Source organism: Vulpes vulpes, chromosome 5, assembly GCF_048418805.1.
Source record: "Vulpes vulpes isolate BD-2025 chromosome 5, VulVul3, whole genome shotgun sequence".
In the NCBI taxonomy this organism is placed as follows: Eukaryota; Metazoa; Chordata; class Mammalia; order Carnivora; family Canidae; genus Vulpes; species Vulpes vulpes.
Window position 1 is genome coordinate 78,909,384 of NC_132784.1, and position 22,253 is coordinate 78,931,636.

At 38.5% G+C, this 22,253-nt stretch overlaps 1 protein-coding gene across 7 annotated transcripts in view; it reads right to left on the bottom strand.

The window, feature by feature from the left end:
- LOC112930486 (glycine N-phenylacetyltransferase-like) overlaps positions 1-22,253 on the bottom strand; it is a 71,352-nt gene that overhangs the window by 16,029 nt on the left and 33,070 nt on the right. For 2 of the 7 annotated variants that reach the window (XM_072759021.1, XM_072759023.1), the window contains one exon: positions 19,368-19,432. The exons of 2 other annotated variants lie outside the window; for them this stretch is intronic. The gene's annotated coding sequence lies outside the window, so the exon portion shown is untranslated. Of the gene's footprint in view, positions 1-6,939; positions 7,114-12,746; positions 12,957-19,367; positions 19,433-22,253 lie in introns of those variants that run through there. 3 more of the 7 variants (XM_072759022.1, XM_072759024.1, XM_026012839.2) reach the window with 2 other exon arrangements.

The following is a 22,253-nucleotide window of genomic DNA, read 5'->3' on the forward strand; positions in this document are numbered from 1 at the left end:
AATCTATACATTTAATGCAATCACTATAAAAATACCAACATTTTTCACAGAGCTAGAACAAACAATTCTAAAATTTGTATGGAACCACAAAAGACCATGACTAGCCAAAGAAACCTTGAAAAAGAAAAAGCAAAACTGGATATATCACAATTACCAACTTCAAGTTATATTACAAAGCTGTAGTAATTAAGACAGTGTGGTACTGGCAAAAAATAGGTACATAGATCAATAGAAGAGAATAGAAAACCCAGAAATGAACCCATAATGATATGGTCAATTAATCTTTATCAAAGCAGGAAAGAATATTCAGTGGGAAAAAGAGTCTCTTCAACTAATGGTGTTAGGAAAACTGGATAGCAACATGCAAAAGAATGAGACTGAGCCACTTTCTTACAACATATACAAAAATAAATTCAAAATGGATTAAAGACCTAAATGTGAGACTTCAAACCAGAAAAATCCAAGAGACAATAGCTTGACATCAGCCATACCAACTTCTTTCTAGATACATCTCTGGAGGCAGGGGGAAACAAAAGCAAAAAATGAACTATTGGGACTTCAGCAAGATAAAAATCTTCCACACTGCAAAGGAAACAGTCAACAAAACTAAGACACAACCTACGGAATGGGAAAAGATATTTGCAAATGTCATGCCTGATAAAGGGTTAGTATTCAAAATATATAAAGAATTTATAAAACTCAACATCCAAAAAATGAATGATTCTATTAAAAATGGCAAAAGACTTGAATAGACATTTTTCTATAGAAGACATACTGATGGCCAATAGATATGGAAAGATGCTCAACATTATTGATTATCAGGGAAATGCAAATCAAAATTACTATGAGATATCACCTCACACCTGTCAGAATGGCTAAACTCAACAACACAAGAAACAACTGGTGCTGGTGACGTTGTGAAGAAATGGAACTTTTGCACTGATGGGAATGCAAACTGGTGCAGCCACTCTGGAAAACATTATGGAGGTTCTTCAAAAAGTTAAAAATAGAACTATCCTATGATTCAGCAATTGCACCACAAGGTATTTACCCAAAGAATACCAAAATACTAATTCAAAGGGATACATGTAGCCTGATGTTTATAGCAGCATTATCTACAATAGCCAAATTTTGGAAAGAGCCCAAATGTCCACCAATTGGTGAATGGATAAGGAAGATATAGTACATATATACAATAGAATATTACTAAGCCATCAAAAAGAATGAATTATTGACATTTGCAATGACATGGATGAAGCTAGAGGGTATTATACTAAGAGAAATAAGCCAATCAGAGAAAGGCAAATACCATATAATTTCACTCGCATATGGAATTTAAGAAACAAAACAAATGAGCCGAGAGAGAGAGAGACAGAGTAACCAAGAAACAGACTCTTTTTTTTTTTAATTTTTATTTATTTATGATAGTCACACACGGGGGGCGGGGGCGGGGAGAGAGAGAGAGAGGCAGAGACACAGGCAGAGGGAGAAGCAGGCTCCATGCACCGGGAGCCCGACGTGGGATTCGATCCCGGGTCTCCAGGATCGCGCCCTGGGCCAAAGGCAGGCGCCAAACCGCTGCGCCACCCAGGGATCCCCCAGACTCTTAACTATAGATAATACACTGATGGTTACCAGAGTGGAGATGGGGGGGATGGGTGAAATAGGTGATAGGGATTAAGGGGTGCACTTATTGTAATGAACACTGGGTGTTGTATGGAAGTGTTAATCACTACATTGTACACCTGAAACTAATATTACACTGTATCTTAATGAACTGGAATTTAAACAAAAACATTTTTAAAAACCACAATACTTTCAAATCAGTAAAGCAAGATTTGTAGAGCTAATTCCCAAGGCAGGCCAAAAGACAGAGGTCAAAATGTATTTCAATAAATACAATTCTCTGAGGGACTCACAATGTGGAGTTTTACCCAAGCTCCTGTTATCCTGAAAAACAATGGTTAAAGAAATCCCTCCATCTTTGTGTTCCTATAAGGGCTTACTGCAAGGAATCTTCCTCCCTCTGTGTTAGTAAGACTCACCGATGCCCCACTTGTTTACCTGTGAGAAGGCAGGACACCGACCCTCCAAATTCTCAGTCTCTGCCTTATAATTAGTTAGCTGAACTGTGAATCACCCACTGATACAGCAAAACAAACTAATTGTTAATCAAATGTTGGTTAAATTTCTCTTCTTCCCCTAGACTGAATCAACATATAACTCCTTCTTAATAGCCCCTACCGAGAGTAGGTTTACTCTTCATAAATGGTTAGCTTGACCGTTTACCCTCAGTGATCCATTAGATCAGTTGTCTAAAAATTTTTTTTTAAGATTTTATTTATTTTTTCATGAGATACAGATTGAGAGAGAGAGAGAGAGTAAGTGAGTGAGAGAGAGAGAAGCAGTGACACAGGCAGAGGGAAGCAGGCTCCATGCAGGGAGCCCGACATGGGACTTGATCCCTGGTCTCCAGGATCACGCCCTGGGCTGAAGGCGGCGCTAAACCGCTGAGCCACCACAGCTGCCCTTGTCTAAACTTTAAAAGTTTTTCCCTTCTACACAGGATTCTGGACTTTGACCCACTCTCAGCCTGAGCCATCATTGGCATGCAGAAAAACACTCCATGAACTTGTTTACTCCTCTTGAGAGTTACTGAGCTATAACTGAAACTAACATTGTGTAAGTTTAAAGTGTACAATGGGATTATTCGATACACAGAAATGTTATGAAATGTTTACCACAGGGCAGCCCGGGTGGCTCAGCAGTTTAGTGCTGCCTTCAGCCTGCGTTGTGATCCTGGAGACCCAGGATCAAGTCCCACATCAGGCTCCCTATGGGGAGCCTGCTTCTCCCTCTGCCTGTGTCTCTGCCTCTCTCTCTCATGCTCTGTGTCTCTCATGAATAAATAAATAAATAATATTTTTTTTTTAAAAAGAAATGTTTACCACAATAATATTAATTAATGCCTCTATCACCTCACATAATTACTTCTCTGCCTGACCTTTAAGTTGTAGATCATACGGCCTTACAGTTCTTCCTGTTGAAATGGATCTATTCATCCATTCACTTATTCAATCACTCGATAAATCTTCATTGAGAGCTCACTGCATTAGCTTTGTAAGGAATTACCCTAGCTAGGCTGAACTACTTTTCCTGGAATTCCCTTCCATGCATGGTTCCGGCTAGAGTGGGCCACACGAGAGGTTCCTAGAGGAGATTTGGAGGGCAGAGTTGATGCAGTGGGCATTTAGTTGCTAAGCTCATGGCATGAGGCCATTTCTGGGCTGGCAAATGCTTCACGTCACCTTGGTTTGCCTTCAGCTTCTCTGTTACCTGAGCCAAGGTGTTTAGCCCCCTAATGAAGGAAACTGTCCTCTGTAGGACATCCAATCTACCAAGATCAGACTCAGCAAGAACTGACAAGATCTCCGTCCCTGTGAGCTTCTGCTTTAACATGGTGGGAAATTCTTGAATAAACTAATGTTTGATTTTTTCACATGTGTTCCCTTTTCCCCAGGTTCTTGTCAATTATTTGGATTCTTGCCAGTGAAGCAATTCCTTCACTTAGCCTTGAATTCCCTTAATGATTTGAGGGGAGAATGTTGATCAGAACCACTAAGGCAATGATTGTATTTTTTTTTTTCTTTTCTTCCAAGAGTTACTGAGATATAACTGAAACTAACATTGTGTAAGTTAAAAGTGTGCAATGGGATTATTTGATACACAGATACGTTATGAAATGTTTACCACAATAATGTTAGTTAATGCCTCCAACACATCACATACTACCTCTTTTTTTTGTTGTGAGAACATTTAAGATCTACTCTCTTAGCAACTTGCAACTATATAATACAATATTATTAATTATTATCACCATGCTGTACATTAGATCTCCAGGACTTATTTACCTTATAACTGGAAGTTTTGTACCATTTGACCAACATTTCCCCATTACCTCCAATTCCCAGTGCCTAGTAACCACCATTATGTTTACTCTGTCAATTTCATTTTGGCTTTTTTAGATCTGCACATAAATGAGATCATAGAGTATTTGTGTTTTCTTGTCTGACCTATTTCACTGTCTGGCCCTCAAGATCCACCCATGTTGTCACAAATGGTGAGATTTCTTTCTTATGATTGGATAATATTCCATAGTGTATTTACACCACAACTTCTGTATCCATTCAGCCATTTGTGGACACTTCAGCTGTCTCCATGTCTTAGTTATTGTCTATACTGCTGCAGTAAACACGTAGGTACAATCCAGAAGTAAGTTTTCTGGGTCATATGGTAATTCTATTTTTATTTTTTTGAGGACCCCGCATACTGTTTTCCATAGTGTTTTTATACTATCTGACACACAATAAGGACTCAATAAATGTCTGTGAATAAATGAATGTATGAAGTATTTATATTAACATAACCATCTATTTAGTCACTCCACTTACCAAGAGCAAAGACTCATTCGTTCATTCAACAGGTATCTCTAGAAGGCCTACTATGTTCTGGGCATGGGAACTTGAGAAAATCCTCAAAGCAGAATAGATGCAGCCATGCCACATCTTGGATAGTATCAAGAGAGTAAAATCATAACATTTCTGCAGATTAATCTGACATTAGCTAGGAGCATCTCACATAAAGGCCTCATGACAGTAAGAAGCCAGGTTGAATTTGATGCCAGATTACTGGGGATGTAATATTAACGTACATCCCAGTACATTTGGAACAACCTTCAGCACATGCATACACACATACACACACACTAAAAACAAAAATATGATGTTCAATAAATTCATTTGACTGAAATAGAAGATTCAAGGGAGCTGACACCTTTTGGTGGTTGCCTGCACTGATAATGGACGAAGGCCTACAAAGGACATTTTGAAACCTTTGATGAAACCAATCCAATATTTGGAATTTACCTAAAAAAAAATTCAAATGAAAATTGCTCTATGAAAAATTTTAAAAGCAATACTAACTTGTGGAGAAATACTAGACACAATCTCAGACAATTTATATAAATAATGATCTATTATTTTATGACTCTAAGGCCCATTAACATAAAAGCTATGGTGTACATGCTGCCATATAGAGAGTCTTAGGATGAACACAAAAAAGGGGAGAAAAATGACAATACATAAATTCTAATCAGATATGTAAAGTCTTTTTGTGTGCATATTTATATAAATCACATATATAATTATGATAGCAGCAATGTCCACAAAGCCAAACTATGGAAACTATGTTCCAAACTATGGAAAGAGACAGATGTTCATCAACAGATTAATGGATAAAGAAGATATGTGTGTATATATATATATATATATATATATATTACTCAGCCAGCAAAAAATGAAATCTTACCATTTCCAATAACATGAATGGAACTAGATGACTAGATGGTATTATGTTAAGTGAACTAAGTCAATGAGAGAAAGAAAACTATATGATTTCACCCATATTTACAATTTAAGAAACAAAACAGAGGATCAGAGGGGAAGGGAGGGAAAAATAAAATAAGAAAATCAGAGAGGGAGACAAACCATGAGAGACTCTTAACTATGGGAAACAGACTGAGGGTTGCTGGAGGAGAGATGGTTGGGGGGGATGGGTAACTGAGTGATGGGCATGAAGGAGGGCATGTGATGTAATGAGTACTGAGTGCTATATACAACTGATGAATCACTAAACTCTACCTCTGACACTAATAATACACTATATGTTAATTAATTGAATTTGAATAAATTTTTAAAAATATGAAAATATAGAAGGAAACACCAAATAATATCATAGGAGTGTTACAACTAAGACCTTTTTAAGTTCATTTTTTATGGTTTTAAATTTATAATTAATCTTGTCTGTATTATAGTCCTCTTACTAGATCTACCCCATCCCTTTGCAACTTTAAGCAGGGCACTTAATTCCCCTGATCATCATTTATTCAAGGGAAAAAATCTGACTATCTTAGTGAAGAAACCCCACACCCCACATCAAACATTCACTAATGGCCATGTACTTTTTTTTTCAATATCTCAAATCTCTTGAGAGTCAACATCTCAAAACTGTTGGGGGCTTTTGAAAGGTCCTTTGGAAAATTTTGTCAGAGTAAGAGGAAGTTACCAGAGGAGACTCCCCCGTGAGTGGGACCAGGCCTAACCCAGAGGCAGCCCATCCAGGTGCCTCCCATGAATTTAAGCAACAAAAACATTCTGTTTTTCCAAGATAAGAAAACTATCCCCCCCACCCCTCGCCCTGACTGGAAAGTCCCTGAACATGTTAGTGTTGACCTTCAAAGAAGTCAATCATGTCATAACCCGAATGCTATGCTACTCCCGTGGTTTTTTGCCTTTAAAAGATGCCTGTAATTGCTAATCGGGGGGCTCTGCCACCTCTGAGGTGGAGAGCCCGTTTGCGCAAACGTTCAATAAACCCTCTTGCTAGTTGCATCTGCCTGTCTGGGGTCTGAGTCTCTGGGGCGTCCACCGGGACACGTTGGCACCCGTGAGCCAGGGTCCAACATTAGAATGTTACTACAGGATGAAATAAGATAGTTTCTACATAGTATGTCTATAAGTTATGTTTTATGTCACCCAAACCAGCATATTTCTTCGAGACAGTGTTAGACTGTCATCCCTCCACCAACAGCTAGCTCCCAAATCTCCTCACATTTCTTTATCAATTCAGAACAAGAGCCTGACTTTATCCTCTCAAGAATTTCTTGCAGAACTAGGGTATTGCCCTATACACAGTAGTGCAATGATACAGACCTCTGAAATGGAAGAGCTTCCTTTTTGCCAGGCCTAATTCTCAACCCAAATGAGTTCAGAAATTCATATCCGCATCCAACAGTAACATTTTGATTCATTCTGCTTCAGTGGGGAAGCAAAAGGAGATGGGGGGGGGGGTCCCATAACAATGATTCTCCTTTGTTCTCACCTGCAAAGCTGTCAATCTTAGTCTCTGCAGAGATTCCCCAAGTTAAGACAGGAGGCTGCAAGCTGTTCTAGAAGATGAAATGCACCATTTGCACAACCTGGCAGCAGAGTATGAAATTCAGTCCCTCCCCCAGGATCCCATGTTCAGAGAGGCGGTTTCAAAATGTTGATAGGTTGGCAGCACGCCCTCTGAGGCTCTTTTCCCAGAAATTTCAACTGTGTTCTCGTCTTAAAGGTCCTGTGATTATTCTGCACCTCTGTCTGAGCTGTGAAACCAGCTAGCTAAGCGCAGGGAGGTAGGTAGACCTCTGTAAAAAATCCCTCTTTTTCTTCCTTCCTCTGTCACAGCACCAACAAGAAGAGACAGCTATTGTTCAGATTTGACTTAGAGAATCAGGGTTCTTAACTGTAAGTAAAGAAAATTGCTTATTTGGGGGTGCCTGGGTGGCGCAGTATATTAAGCATCCAAATCTTGGCTTTAGCTGAGGTCCTGATCTCAGGGTCCTGAGATCAATCCTCCCATTGGGCTCCATGCTCAGTGCAGAGTCACTTGGGTTTCTCTCTCCCTCTCTGTCTCCCTCTACCCTTGCCCCTCCCCTCCAGCACACTCTCTCTAATAAATAAATAAATCTTTTTAAAAAAGTTAATCAGAAAAAAAAAAAAAAAAAGTTAATCAGAAAATCAAACATTCACTAATGGCCATGTACTTTTTTTTTCAATATCTCAAATCTCTTGAGAGTCAACATCTCAAAACTGTTGGGGGCTTTTGAAAGGTCCTTTGGAAAATTTTGTCAGAGTAAGAGGAAGTTACCAGAGGAGACACTTTTCAAATCAGTCTTTTTATTTTCAAGCATAGAAGCATGAAAAAGCAGGATTTTTTCATGAAAGAAGACTTCAAAGAGGAAAATGTTACTTTGAAAGAGTTATCCCAGCATGAATGATTGACATTGGATGATTTTAATTCTGAGAGGTCTGTCACCATAAAAGGAAAACATAATACCAAAAGTTCAAGCCTCCATTTTTCTGTAATATGAAGGAGGACAGAAATATTTTACAAGGGTGGGTTAAGTATTACATGGACCCCAAATAATTGGATGTTTCTGTGCTAATATAAATGATCACATTTGTGTTTGAACTGGTATTTTTTCACTAATAAGAAAGACTTGAGGTGTAACTAATTAACAATATTTCCTAGGAGTGCATTTCTACTGATGCCAGCCACAAGAAGCAGCCTTAAACCCCATACTTTTCAGTGCCTGAAGGCTTTCTTCTTTATCTTTTGACACATGCAAATAAAATGGCATTTTTTTCTAAATAAAATATTTTATCAAGTGAAAACCAATTTTCTTCATGCAGCCTTGGTCTCAGTATTTGGAGACAGTGTAACCCATTCTTAGCTCACGGGACTGTTCCATCACAGCAAAGAGATAGGGTGCCCCTCTAGACCCACCACACCAAATACTGGAAAATTCTGGAGGCAACACATCTGGTGAAATGGATCTTCCCATGCCCATTTGATTCACGTCAGGCCAAGACACTGAGAAACAAATGTCTTCATTTGTCCAGATGCAAATGAAGAACAATGAGTCTTTCAGAGAAACTGTCCCACAGGAGACTGAGGTCTCCAGGCATTGAAACACTTGCTCTAATCTTGCCAAAGATTAGTATTTTCAGGCATTGTGAAAGAAACCAATCTTTTGGAAAAGATTCTAAAGACCATGTTATATGTAGTTGCTTTTTCCTAAGGAACAAAATCATAGGAAAGAGAAAATGTTGATCAAGGATGAAATTATCCAAGCAAACTGGAATTATATCCTAGCAGCCTTAAAAATAGAGCAAATCCTTTCATTCAATAATTCCACTTTTAGAAACTTATCCCAAAGACACAATAATAGATATCTAGAGAGATGTAAATACAAGGAAATTCATTATAGTATTATGATAGCATAAATTTAGAAATGATCCAAAACTGCGACACCTAGCTGGCTCAGTCAGAAAAGCACATGACCCTTGATCTCAAGGTCCAGGGTTCGAGCTCCACACCAAGTGTAGAGATCACTTAAATAATAAAACTTAAAAAAATAGAAATGATCCAAAACCTATTATAGAGGAATGCTTAAGGTAATGGTGGCATATTCAAATTATGGATTACTGGGCATGAAAATGATGTCTTCAAAGTGTATTTAATGACAGAGGAAAATGTCTGTGTTATATACTCAGGAAAATATCTAACATAATCCCAAATGAATAATATAAAAACAGACAAGTAAGGAGTTATCCATGTATATGTATGTGTGTGTATATCCATCTCAAAGTCTCTCTGAAACAAAGTAGTACACAAAAAAGACACACATATGAATTTTGCCCAGTCTTACACACAAGAATATCTGAATATATATATAAAATATATATTTATATTTCATATACCTGATCAAGGTATATATATGTTACTTAAAGACATTGATAAGACTAGTCATATTTTCTAAAAACCAACAAATACAAGAAATTCAAAACAATTTTGAAGGCTTAGAATGGAGCCATCAATTTATTTATTTATTTTTAGGATTTAATTTATTTATTTGAAAGAGAGAGAGCGCTTGCAGACAGGGTAGAAAGAGGAGCAAGCCGACTCAGTGCTGAGCACAAAGAATGTGTGGGGCTGGATCTCACAGCCCTAAGATCATGACCTGAACTAAAATCGAGATTCAGACACTTAACTGACTGAGACACCCAGATGCTCCACCATCAATTTATTTTTAATCATGGCAATCCTGGAAAATCTAGCATCTATTTTTTGTGTGTGGTATATGTAGCCAGAATCAAGCCAAAAGGAGGTACAATGATTAAGAACATGGTCTTTGGAGTAAAACAAATCAGGAATCAAACCTTGGCTCCTCTACTTGCTAGCTGGGTCACTTTAAGTACATTGCTTTACTTGAACGCTCTCAGATTTATTTTCTTCATCCATAAAATGGGTATAATACTTTCTTCACTGTCCTCAGGGTGACATCATGAACTATATATGTATACGTAGTATTTATGTTCTGTTAGATGCTGTACATATGTGATTCCGAGGGAAATTGTGAAGACCTGGAAGTCCAATCAAGAGGACCTTACTAGAGGACAGGAACATAACCAAAGAAAACTATGGCTTCAAATATGGCAGTATATATAACTTGCCCAATAAATCTGTTAACATAATATAGTCATCTTGAGGCAAACCACAGCTGTAGAACAAGCCAGTATGTTTCTGGCACTATCTAGAAAGATGGATATACTAACCAAATGGCAGATTGTTCCGTTCATTCTTCAGGCCTTTTGCAGCATATTTCCCCAGAAGAGTGTAATCTCCTTAGAAAGTAGGACCAGTTCTTATTCTTCCTTAAGTTCAAGCATCAACCACAGCACTTAGCAGACTGTAGCCATCAATGAACTTTTTGTTCAAGGAATGAATGGAATCAGTGAGGCCTAGAGATGGGGCCCTTGGGATACTTTCAAGACTAAGCAACAATTTTCTTCACTTTGATTCTAAGTTTAGTAAATACTCTAAGAAAATGTGGCTGCTAATGAAAGTTTTCAAATAAAGAAGATGTTTAATGATGACTTACTCTTAGCACCCTACGTCAGATATATAAGATGTAGGGGGATGCATTAAAAGAGAGGAAGAAAGGTTGTGCATAACTTTTGTTCCCTGCTACCACCTGCCATCATTCACAGCACATGCTCTCCCATTTCTGTGCCATGTTACAGCTCACTGCCCTCTGGAGCAGAACCCTTGCTCACCTCCCACCAGTTAGATACATCTACCTCCAATGCACTCTGAGGCCCCCATGTGATAGATCCTTCTGACTTAAACTAATCCAATAGACACTCTGTTATGATCATCCATAAAAATATGTAGATGACTATAGACCTTTAACAAGTTTAGAGAAGAAGACAGGCCAACAGAGGAGACTAGGGAGTAGCTGCCCAAGAACAGTGTGAAAAATAAGAAGAGATGTGTCTCTGAAGTCAAAGAAGAAATTTATTTAAAGGAAAGAGTGATGACCAAAGAGTCAAATGATGCTGAGATGCTAAGGGAGAGGAGTTCTAAAAATGCCAGTGCAATTTGGAGTGGGGATTAGATTACTGATATGGTGAGAGACATGCCAGGGATTGATGGAGAAGAAACTAGGTAAAGGGAATTAGAGACTAAATGGATGGTGAGGAAATGAAGTCTGTATACACGTTGGCCAGGAAAGAAAGGAGAAAAATTCAAGAGTAGGGAGGGAGGAAGGAAGAGTGTAGGAGCTCAAACAAAGGCATTTCTTATCAGATGAGAGAAGTAGGATATTGATGCTAACTACAGAAACCCAGCTAGGATGGAGAGTAATCAACAAGTCCATGGATATAACAGGAAGTGGAAAGGGGAAAGATAAATTGCTAATACACTATTCCAAATCCTTTATGTTTATTAATTCATCTAATCTTTAACCTCATCTCTAATTTAGGTGTTGGGATAGTTTTGGATGGGAAGAAGACCTCTTCTACTAAGGTGTGAGAGAAGGATTTTAGTTCAGGTGTATGCATGTGGCTATATGTGTGAGTACCTGTGGTTAGACAAAAGAGCAGAAAGTTAACAAGTTATCTTTGAATGTCTATTTTCTGGAAGAAATAGAAGGACAAGTCTTCCTTTGGAAATAAGTAAGGTGAGAGAGTAAGCCAGGAGGGTGTAGAGAAAAAAGAATACATTCTCATGGGAAATGGTTAGGTTTTGAATGGCATCTCATGTTAGTGGGAGAAAGCACAGACCAGGTATACATATAGGGATCTCCAGGCATTTCTTAGGACCAGGTGCAGAAGGAAAACCAACATTTAGGAGTGATATTCACCCACATATATGAACTCAGCACCCAGAGATTGGAAGCAGAGAAAACAAATTGAAATGAACTAGGCTAATCCAGCAAAAGAACATAAGGGCCAAGCTAATTGAGAACAAGAAAGTGAGAGACTTTAAACTGAATTAAACTTGTGGAATCTAGAAGAGAGAAGGAAGGAGATAAAAGAGGCTAAAGACCAGAGATCAGTCAAGTGGCACAAGATGGAGAGAGCAAGGGATGAAAGCACTTGATAAGATCAAAGAATAGCAATGATGATAGGGAAAATGCATTCAAACCATAGGAGAATGAGGTCACTAATTGGGCTATTAGAGATTAGGATTTCAGAGGTAGGTCAGTTCTGGACATATGGCTGTTGGCTTCAACTTCAAATCAATAGAGTAGGAGCCAGTAAGAGACTGGGAGTTTTGGGTGTGATAAACACCACAGTTTGGCAGAGGTTTGACAGAAAGAGAAGCCTTTGGGTCAGGTGCCAATGCATCTGTGAACGCAGAGAAATTTAGCAACAAGACTTCATCTTAGCCATCAAGCACAGCACTCAAAGGAAGGTTTTCTGTGCAAATGGACAAGTAACACTTTAGAAGATGGGTGAGAGGCCAAGAGAATGCTGATTCTTATCTTTGTCACAGTGTTTCCAGGAGTGTCCAGAGGGTGCAGGGACAGGTGCATGTGTATCTGTTATTTACAGTTCAAGGAAAGGATTTGGACTTCTTCCCAGTTCAAAATGACACACACTCGCATGGTAGATTCTTACGGTATTTTCTGGCTCTTTTCAGGACTTGGTTCTCAAGATTGGAATTTGTGAGTGCTTCTCCCAAGGATTGCAGGGGTGGGAAAGTGGATTAACAAATACAAATTATTTAGAACCAGGATTCAGATTCACTGAGAAGCTGAGAAACAGACTTTGGCTGTCCAAAACAATTCTGCTTACCTGAAATTCCTTTGCAGACCTGGATAAACACTACCTTCTGTCATTGCTCAGTGTGGCAGTGGAGAGGCTTCTGGAGCTGGCACCTACAGTCCCATCCACACCAAACTTGAACTGACTCAGGTCGTCACTGTTTAGCATAAAGCTCCAAGAAGTTGTGGTTTCCTATATAGCAAACTGGAAGTTCAGTCCTTTCACATGGAGTCAGAGGCGCTGTGGACCAGAGGAAGACCAGGAATGGGTTCTGTAGGGGGAACTTCTATGATTCTGAGTTTCCCACTGAAGTTTTTGATTTATATGCAGTCACATAGCTGATTGGCTATTTCAAAGCTATAATAATAGGACAACTATAGAGTTAGCAAAAATGGCTCAGCAGCATTATTTAAATGGTATCATTAGGGCGAACAAAAGATTTAGAAAATGTGGCTTCACTGCAGAATGCTTGATTTAATGCCTTCCACCATTTATGAAAAGCTATAATATCCCTGGGTGGTTGCTGTTAGAGTAAGAACTGAGTTCATACACTTTTTCCTTTGTATTGTTTACAGAGAAGAGGACAAATGAGGGAGGGAACATAGTAAACACAAGAAGAGTAAACACCTATTGGACAAAAGCATGAGAGGAGCTGAATTCATTTTGGAGAGGAAGGGAGGTAAAATGTCTCTCCAAGTCTTCTCCTCACACGTCCACATCAAGATCATCCGGGTTTGCCTGTTCTAATCACAGGAACTTCTCCAAGTTAATGGAATCGAGGATACCAGAATGCTTGAGAATCTGTATTTCATGCAAAGCTACCTAAAAAAGTGTGATTTACATTAACATTTGGAGACATCAAAAGAAAGGAGAGGGTAAATAAGATTTCAACATTTTTCCACTTTCTGAAATGATGTGGAACAAGTTAAAAAATGTAATCATTCATGAAGTGAGAAGGCCAAGAATTATTTTCACACAAATCAGGAAGATGATGTTGAGGGCTTGAATGTCTTCTTCCACAAAGTCACACAACTAGCCCACAGCAATGCCTCAACTGAAGCCAAAGATCAGGTTCTTTTAATGACACCATGATTCTTCAGGGAGTCATTCCCTACCCTTGGCAAGTTTATATCTTCTTACAAACCTACTTCTATCATTTAGATACCATTGTAAACACCATAGATGAGGATTTAGCACTATGTATGTGCTCGTTATGTAAGGCCTTACAGTTTTATTAACTCCTTCTTTGTGAACCAAAGATGGTTCACACAACCTATTAAAGAATTTTGACACACTTGTAGTTTTCTATGATTAATTTTTTTTTAGAAATTTACATTAGTTACAATATGTTAATTCATCCTTCTTTTTACATATGTTGGTCTATTTTCTGCCAGTGACAGCATATTTTCTTTCAGAGTTGAGATCATACTGTGGATAGTTAAGACACACAATTTTGTGTCCTACAATGAGTATCACATAAGTAATTTCTCAAACCACTGAGATTTTTTCTAAAGATAGTCAATAATTGTTGCACAATTGAATTGCCCACTTAAGAGAGATTTTTATTTCATGATATTTGGACTCTCCTAGAAAGTTCTCTATATAGGAGATATACTTACTAGCATAAAGTTCCTGGATGCCTTCTCCTTACATCCACAGATATGTATGGACATTCACTCTTTGTTTCCAATGACTTATTCTACCAAATATCCCTACCCCAAATAGAATCACTCATTACTCACACCTTTATGCAACTTGGACACATTGGGATCTTTTACATGCAAATTGTCAGTCTTTTGTAAATGCGTAGAAAAGAGAAAAGAGGGAAAACCAGATGGTAGAGTAATATTCGGAGAGATCTTCTCTTGGAGACATCACAAAGACAAGTGTATTAGTCAGGGCAGGCCACATGAAAATTTTAGTGACTCTACATACAGGTAAAGTAAAACTTATACTTCTTGCTCACATCACATTGCCATATAAGATAATAGAGAAACTCTGTCCCACACAGCCTTAGCAGGATGGAGGCTGTTTCCTTCAGGTTTTTGTTTATTAAATTCCAGTTAGTTAACATTCAGTGTAATATTAGTTTTAGGTGTGCAACGTAGTGCTTCAACACTTCCATATATCACATTTGCTCATCCCATTGAGTGCACTCCTTCATCTCCCTCACCTATGTAACTCATCCCCCCTTTCACCTCCCCTCTGATAACCATCACTTTGTTCTCTATAGTGAAGAGTCTATCTCTTGGTTTGCCTCTCTCTCTTTGGGATGCAGGCTTTTTCCATATTGTTATTCTCTCTTCCTGTAAGACATCAGAGTTTTCTCCAATCAGCTCATAAATATTGGAAAAGAGGAAGGGCCAGCTCTGGAAATGGTGCCATAAGTTCAATAAAATTCCACTAGCCATAATTCAGTCCCAGGGGTATATTTTAACTGTAACTAAGACTGGGTAATAGTATCTAGCTGTGGTTTCAAAGGAAAAAAAAAGAGAGAGAGAGAGAGAATACGATATTGATGAGCACATGCAGAACTTGCCACAATGAGGGAAAATAACCTATTGTCAAAAGAGAGGAAGCCAGAAAATGAATAAAGAAGCCCAATGGAGGAGGCAATCAAAATCTTCCAAATCCTAAAATCAGAAAGGTGTTGGTACATGGATAGAGAACCAAACACAAAGAAATTGGAATTCCCTGCAACAGATGTCAATTAACTTATCTTAGGGAAATTTAAAGGAGAGAAGTACTGATTTTGTTCAGAAAAAGGCAAATAGAAATAATTGATGCAATCCTTTATTGATCATGGATAGTTACAACAGCACATTCACTTGCCATTCCTTTATTTATATCAAAGACTAGTTGACTACCTACTCTGTTGGGCACTGTCCTAGACTGAGGTTCAAGAGAACCAGCCAAGCAAAGGAGAGCAGAGATGTTGGAGTTGGTGAGAACCATGCTCCAGGCAGAGAGACAACTTCTGTGACTTCTCAGAGCAAGAGATAGTAGAATACTTTTGGAAGACCTACCTGAGCAACTCAGGTATGACTGGAGCATTGATGGGAAGGTGAAAGAGGGCTCCAGGTGGGAAGGCACTTATCAGCCATGTTAAGAACAGTCCCAAGATGATGCATGGCTATTGGAAAGTCAAGACTGGAGAAGCATAGAGGGGAGGTGAGTGTCTATTGGAGGGACATGGACAGAGGTAATGGCCACCTAAGCTGGTACCATAGTTGTTGTGTTGGAAAGATGTGGGTTGATTTGAGATAGTTCAACTGTAGGTTTGACAGAATTTGGTGATTGATTGAGAAGGAGAGGAAAATAAAGGATGACATCTAGGTCTATGAACTGATTTAATCAGAACATCAATAATCTTAATTATTTTAAAGAAAAAATATGAGTAGGTAACAGTGTTACCTCATCTGAGGTCTCTATTGTGGTTTTAGAGCAACTGTAAAACCAAATCTCTATATATTTATAAATGTCCTTTTTTTTGATAAGGCTTTCATGGTCTCAAACCTTCTGAAGTCAGTTCCCTCAATCCAATTCTTTCCACGAGACCATATGTTTCTCCATAAAAATTCTGCTGTAGGAGTTCCTCATGCTGCATGAGGAAAGATGTGCTAATTACCAGGGAAACCTTTTAAATCTGCTTATGGACATTCCATAGGAAACAGTGAGAATGTAGACAACACAAATTCAAAGGTGGTCTGGAGCTGCTAGGACTCTAAGTCTTGAATAATAATGGCTAACATTAAAAACAATAATGACTAACATTGATTAATTAACAATATACTAAGCACGTTATTTTTTTGTTTAAAGATTTTATTATTTATTTATTTATTTATTTATTTTTTATTTTTTATTTTTTATTTATTTAGTGTGCAAGGGTAGGGAGGGGCTGAGAGAGAATCTCAAGTACACTCCATGCTCAGTGCGGAGCCCACCTCGGGGCTTGATCCCACAACCCTGAGATATGACCTGAACCAAAATCAAGAGTCAGACACTTAACTAACTGAGCCACCTAGGTGCCCCTACTAAGCACATTCTAACTAATGAACATACTGTTTTATTGATCCTCTTTTATGAAGTAAAGCATTACTATTCTCTATATTTTACAGAGTACATGAAGATACAGAGATATTAAGAAGCTTACTCAAGATTACACATGATGGAAATAGCTGAGCCAGAACTCAGATCTAGATAGTCTGGCTCCAGACGAAGGCCCCAAAATCTGCCAAAGGCCTCCAATAAAATGGAGGTAAACATTATTTTTGTGCTCCTGATTGCCACCAGCTATTTGAGACCACATTGTCCACCAGTTTCCTCATTGATGTGGAAGCTGGAATTCCCAGAAAGATCACAAAAGGTAAAAATAGGTAAATAACTATTCGTATATATTGTTTATTCAACTATTGAAAGTGAATTGCCAAAAGTGAACGACAGCACATGTGATTCAAGAATATTTTCAGGGGCGCCTGGATGACTCAATTGATTAATTGTTCAACTCATGGTTTCAGCTCAGGTCACGATCCCAGAGTTGGTTGCGAGTTTGAGTCCAGGTTTGGGCTCTGAGCTCAGTCCACTTGAGATTCTGCTTAAGATTCCTCTGCCCCTCCCATGGCTTGTGGGTGCTCTGTCTCTGATCTCTCTCTCTCTCTTTCTCTCTCTCAAATAAATAAATATTTTTTTAAAAAAAGAATATTTTCAGATCAAACTAGTTTAGAATAAATGCATTAAGGTCCACAATGTTCAGGGTTCAGTATTTCTGGGAGAATAACAAGTATGCCAAAAGGAACTTGGGCCAGAACCTGCTTCATTCCCCTTTTCTGGTGAGTCTCCCTGATCCAGCATTTGTAGAGTCTCAATACAAAATAAACCAAATGAATTTTTGGTAATTGTGCCTGGGTTCGAGACCAGATCTTGCAACGTAGTATCTATGAGACATTGAGCAAGCTATTTACACATCCACAGGCTCAATTTACAAAGCTGTGACATAGAAACAGTAATACTGTCTGCCTCACAGAGCTGTGGAGGATGATAAAATAATGCATGGGGTGCACAAACCACATTTTCTGGAACCCAAAGCATTGTTATCTCCTCCCCCTTTTCCTAATCATGTCAGATTCTTTTTTTTAAAGATTTATTTATTTATTTATGATAGACAGAGAGAGAGAGAGAGGCAGAGACACAGGCAGAGGGAGAAGCAGGTTCCATGCCGGGAGCCTGACGCGGGACTCAATCCTGGGACCCCAGGATCTCACCCTGGGCCAAAGGCAGGCGCCAAACCGCTGAGCCACCCAGGGATTCCCCTCATGTCACATTCTTATTCAAGAAAACAGATTGTTTCTCTGAGCCCTAGGATGGATGCAAGAGCAACCAACAAGGTACTTTCACTGCACATGTTGAATCCTGAGTGGTTTGATGCAAGGCAGAAGCATGCTAACCAAAGGGTAGCTTGTGAGAGAATGCTGCTGCACTTCTTACTTCCTGGATCTCCAGAACCTTCCTGAGATACTGTCCGTCCCCAAGACTGGTTCTAAGGTCTCTTCTACCACATTGAACTCCTTGTTACTTAAAACACCCAGAGAGTTGCTAACAACCAATAAGCTTCACTGATGAAGTCCCTTTACATGAAAGCAGTACATTTGATATTCATCCATATGACATTTACTTGATTTGTGCACATGTTCAAGAATTCCACTCATGTAGTCATTTATTCGAACCTTGTTTTAGCTCTGCCATTTACTGAGCTATGCCTGACTCAGGCATAGGAACCTAAATCTCAGCCTCTTTCTCTGTAAAAGGTTGTTTGCAGGATTTCTGGCTATATGAATATATTTAATTTTTAACTACCATGGCAAATAATATTAACTTGAGCTTCCATATTTGGGAGAGATATGACTTTTGTTTGAAAAATAATGCAAAGAAGAATAATTAATGTTTAGTTTTGGTTTCTCAAAAATAGAACTATGAAACAAAGTATTTTTCTTTTCCCTTCTTTATCTCATTAGAAACCAAACCTGGGGTGCAGGTGTTCTGGCTTTCCACTGCATCTGTATTTTTGGGGTAAATACCCAGTAGTGCAATTGCTGAGTCATAGGGTAGCTCTATTTTTACCTGCACCCCAATGGTTATAGAAGCAATGTCCACAATAGCCAAACTGTGGAAGGAGGCTTAATGTCCATCGACAGATGAATGGATAAAGAAGATATGGTCTATATATACAATGGAATGGAATGGGATGGAATGGAATGTGACTCAGCCATTAGAAACAATGAATACCCACCATTTGCTTCAACATGGATGGAACTGGAGGGTGTTATGCTTAGTGAAGTAAGTCAATTACAGAAGGACAATCATATGGTTTCACTCATACGGGGAATATAAGAAATAGTGAAGGGATTATAGGGGAAGGGAGGGAAAATGAGTGGGAAAAATTAGAGAGGGTGACAAAAAATGAGAGACTCCTAACTCTGGGAAATGAACAAGGGGTAGTAGAAGAGGAGGCAGGCGGGAGGATGGGGTGACTAAGTGATGGGCACTGAGCAGGCCACTTGACGGAATAAACCCTGGGTGTTATATGTTGGCAAATCAAACTTCAATAAATAAATAAATAAATAAATAAATAAGGGGGAAAAAAAGAAACCAAACCTGGAAGCCTCTTCTCCTAGATATCTTCCCCTTCCGTTTATGGCATCAAGGCCTGATTTGCTGCTCTGGAGGAGAAAAAAGGATATGACGATGAAGACACCTTTGGGTGCTATAGGCGCGTGAGAGAAAAAGAATGAGGTGGTAGAGGAGACTAGCTATCAGACCTGTGATTTTTCACTTCAGGGTTTTTGCTTTGAAGAAGGCATAGGGGATGAGGAATTCTTGACTCAACTTCCCCACTTGATACTTGGGAAGGGTCATGTTATGGGATTCCCTGTTCAACGCTGTGAGCAGCGGATCCCTGGGTGACTCAGCAGTTTAGTGCCTGCCTTCAGCCCAGGGCATGATCCTGGAGTCCTGGGATCGAGTCCCACATCAGGCTCCCTGCATGGAGCCTGCTTCTCCTTCAGCCTGTGTCTCTGCCCCTCTCTCTCTCTCTCTCTCTCTCTCTCTCTCTGTCTCATGAATAAATAAATAAAATCTCAAAAAACAACAACAACAACAACAACAACCCTGTGAGCAGACCAGGAGAGGGCAATTGATGATGCATCATAACCCCAAGGAGTCCTTGAAGTTAATTGTGTCTGGGCAAAAGTGGCCCCTGCCCTAAGCACTATACTTTAGAGGGATCAGCATATCACAGCCATTCACAAACATTAATTTACTCAAGACTACATGGGCTCCTTTACCATTTGGGCTCCCTCTCAGTGCTGACATAGTACAACCTATAAACTTAACATTTGTTCTATTGACTATCACTATTCAGGCCCCAGGAAAATGCTTTCACATTTTCACATTTTTAGAACAAAAGGCTACAAATCCAATGCCATGAAGGTTAGTAGGTTATGCCATTACCAAAACATTGTAAGAAAAAAAAAAACTTAACTCGGATTGCTTATTATTGAACTTGCCAAATCCTCTTCTCAGACAGCCCAAATATACATAATGACAAAAGGTCCTATAAAATCCCCTGCTGCCCATTTTCTCACAACCCTGAGATCATGATCTGAGCCAAAACCGAAAGTCAGATGCTTAACCGACTACAGGTGCTTCATGGTCAAATGATTTTCAACAACAGTGCCAAGACCACTCATACAAAAAATTTAACTAAAAAAAAAAAAGGATCAAAGGTTTAAATGTAAGACCTAAAATGAAAAAAAAAAGAAAAAAAAAGACTTAAAATGATAAAACTCTTAGAAGAAAACATAGGAGGAAATCTGTGTGACATTGTTTGGTGATGCTTTTTTTAGATATGACAGCAAAAGTATGGACAACAAAATAAAAACCAGAAAAATTGGACTTCATCACAATTTAAAGCATTTGTGCATTAAAGGGCACTATTAAGAGAATGAAAAAGACAACCCCAAAATGGGATTGTATATCATGTATCAGCTGAAGGATTAGTATCCAGAATATATAAAGAATTTTTCCTATTTCAACAACAGCAGCAACAATTTAAAAATGGGGAAAAGATTGGAATAGACATTTCCTAAAAAGATATACAAAAGGCCACTAAGCACATGAGAAGCTGCTCAACATCATTTTTGTTACAGAACTGCAAATCAAAACCACAATGAGATCCCACTTCCCATCCATTGGGATGACTGAAATCAAAATATGCAAATACATATTGGTAAGAATGGGCAAGTCTGGTAGGCCAAGAATGGTCATTGCTGGTAGGAATCTTCAAATGGCATACCCACTGTGCAAAACAGTATGGTGGCTCCTGAAAAACTTTAACATAGAATGACCATATAATCCAGCACTTCTACTCCTAGGTATATACCCAAAAGAATAGAAAGTAGAGGCTCAAATACATACTTGTACACTAACATTCCTAGAAGCACTAATTATAATAGCCAAGAGGTGAAAGTAACTCAATGTCCATCAAGAGATGAAGAGTAAAAGCAAAACAACAACAACAACAAATATATATATATGTATATATATATATATGTATACTTTTTGTACCTTAAAAAGAAATGAGATTTCTATATGTGCTACAACATGGGTGAATTTTGAGGGAATTAGGCTAAGTAAGGTAAGCCAGACACAGAAGGACAAATATGGTATTCTTCTAGTTATATGAAGTATCTAGAGTAGCAAGTACATAGGGACAGAAGATAGACTAGAGATATCAGAGGCTGAGTAATGGGCGAATGGTAATTACTGCTTAAGGGGCATAAACTTTCTGTTTGGGATGATGAACAAGTTCTGGAAGTGGATAGTCATGATAGTTACACAGCATTGTAAAAGTACTTATGTGACTGAATTATACCCCTAAAATTGTGAAAAAGGTTAATTTTATCTTGGGTATATTTTACCACAATGATAATAGAGAGTTTAAAGAAGGGTCAACTCGGGTTTTTTAGCAGCTTTCTTATTTAGAAAGAAAAACTTTTTAATTTCATTTCAATGTTTTATTTAAATTCTAGTTAGTTAACATTTATGCTAAAATCAGTTTCAGATGTGGAGTTTAGTGATTCATCACTTACATATAATACCCAGTGCTCATAACAAGTGCCCTCCTTGATGGCCAGCATTCATTTAGCCCATTCCGCCACCACACTCCATCAGTTTTTTTCATCAGTCTTTTAGGAGGCTTTTATGGTCTGCTTCCCTCTCTTTTTTATTCCCCTCCCCCTATGTTCATCTGTTTTTCTTTTTTCTTAAATTCCACAGATGAATGACATCACATGGTATTTGTCTTTCTGTGACTTATTTCACATAATACACTCTAGCTCCATCTGTGTCATTGCAAATGGCAAGATTTCATTCCTTTGGATGACACATGAAAAGATGCTCAACATCACTTATCATCAGCCATATATACACATTTTTATCCATTCACCAGTCTATGGACATTTGGGCTCTTCACATAGTTTG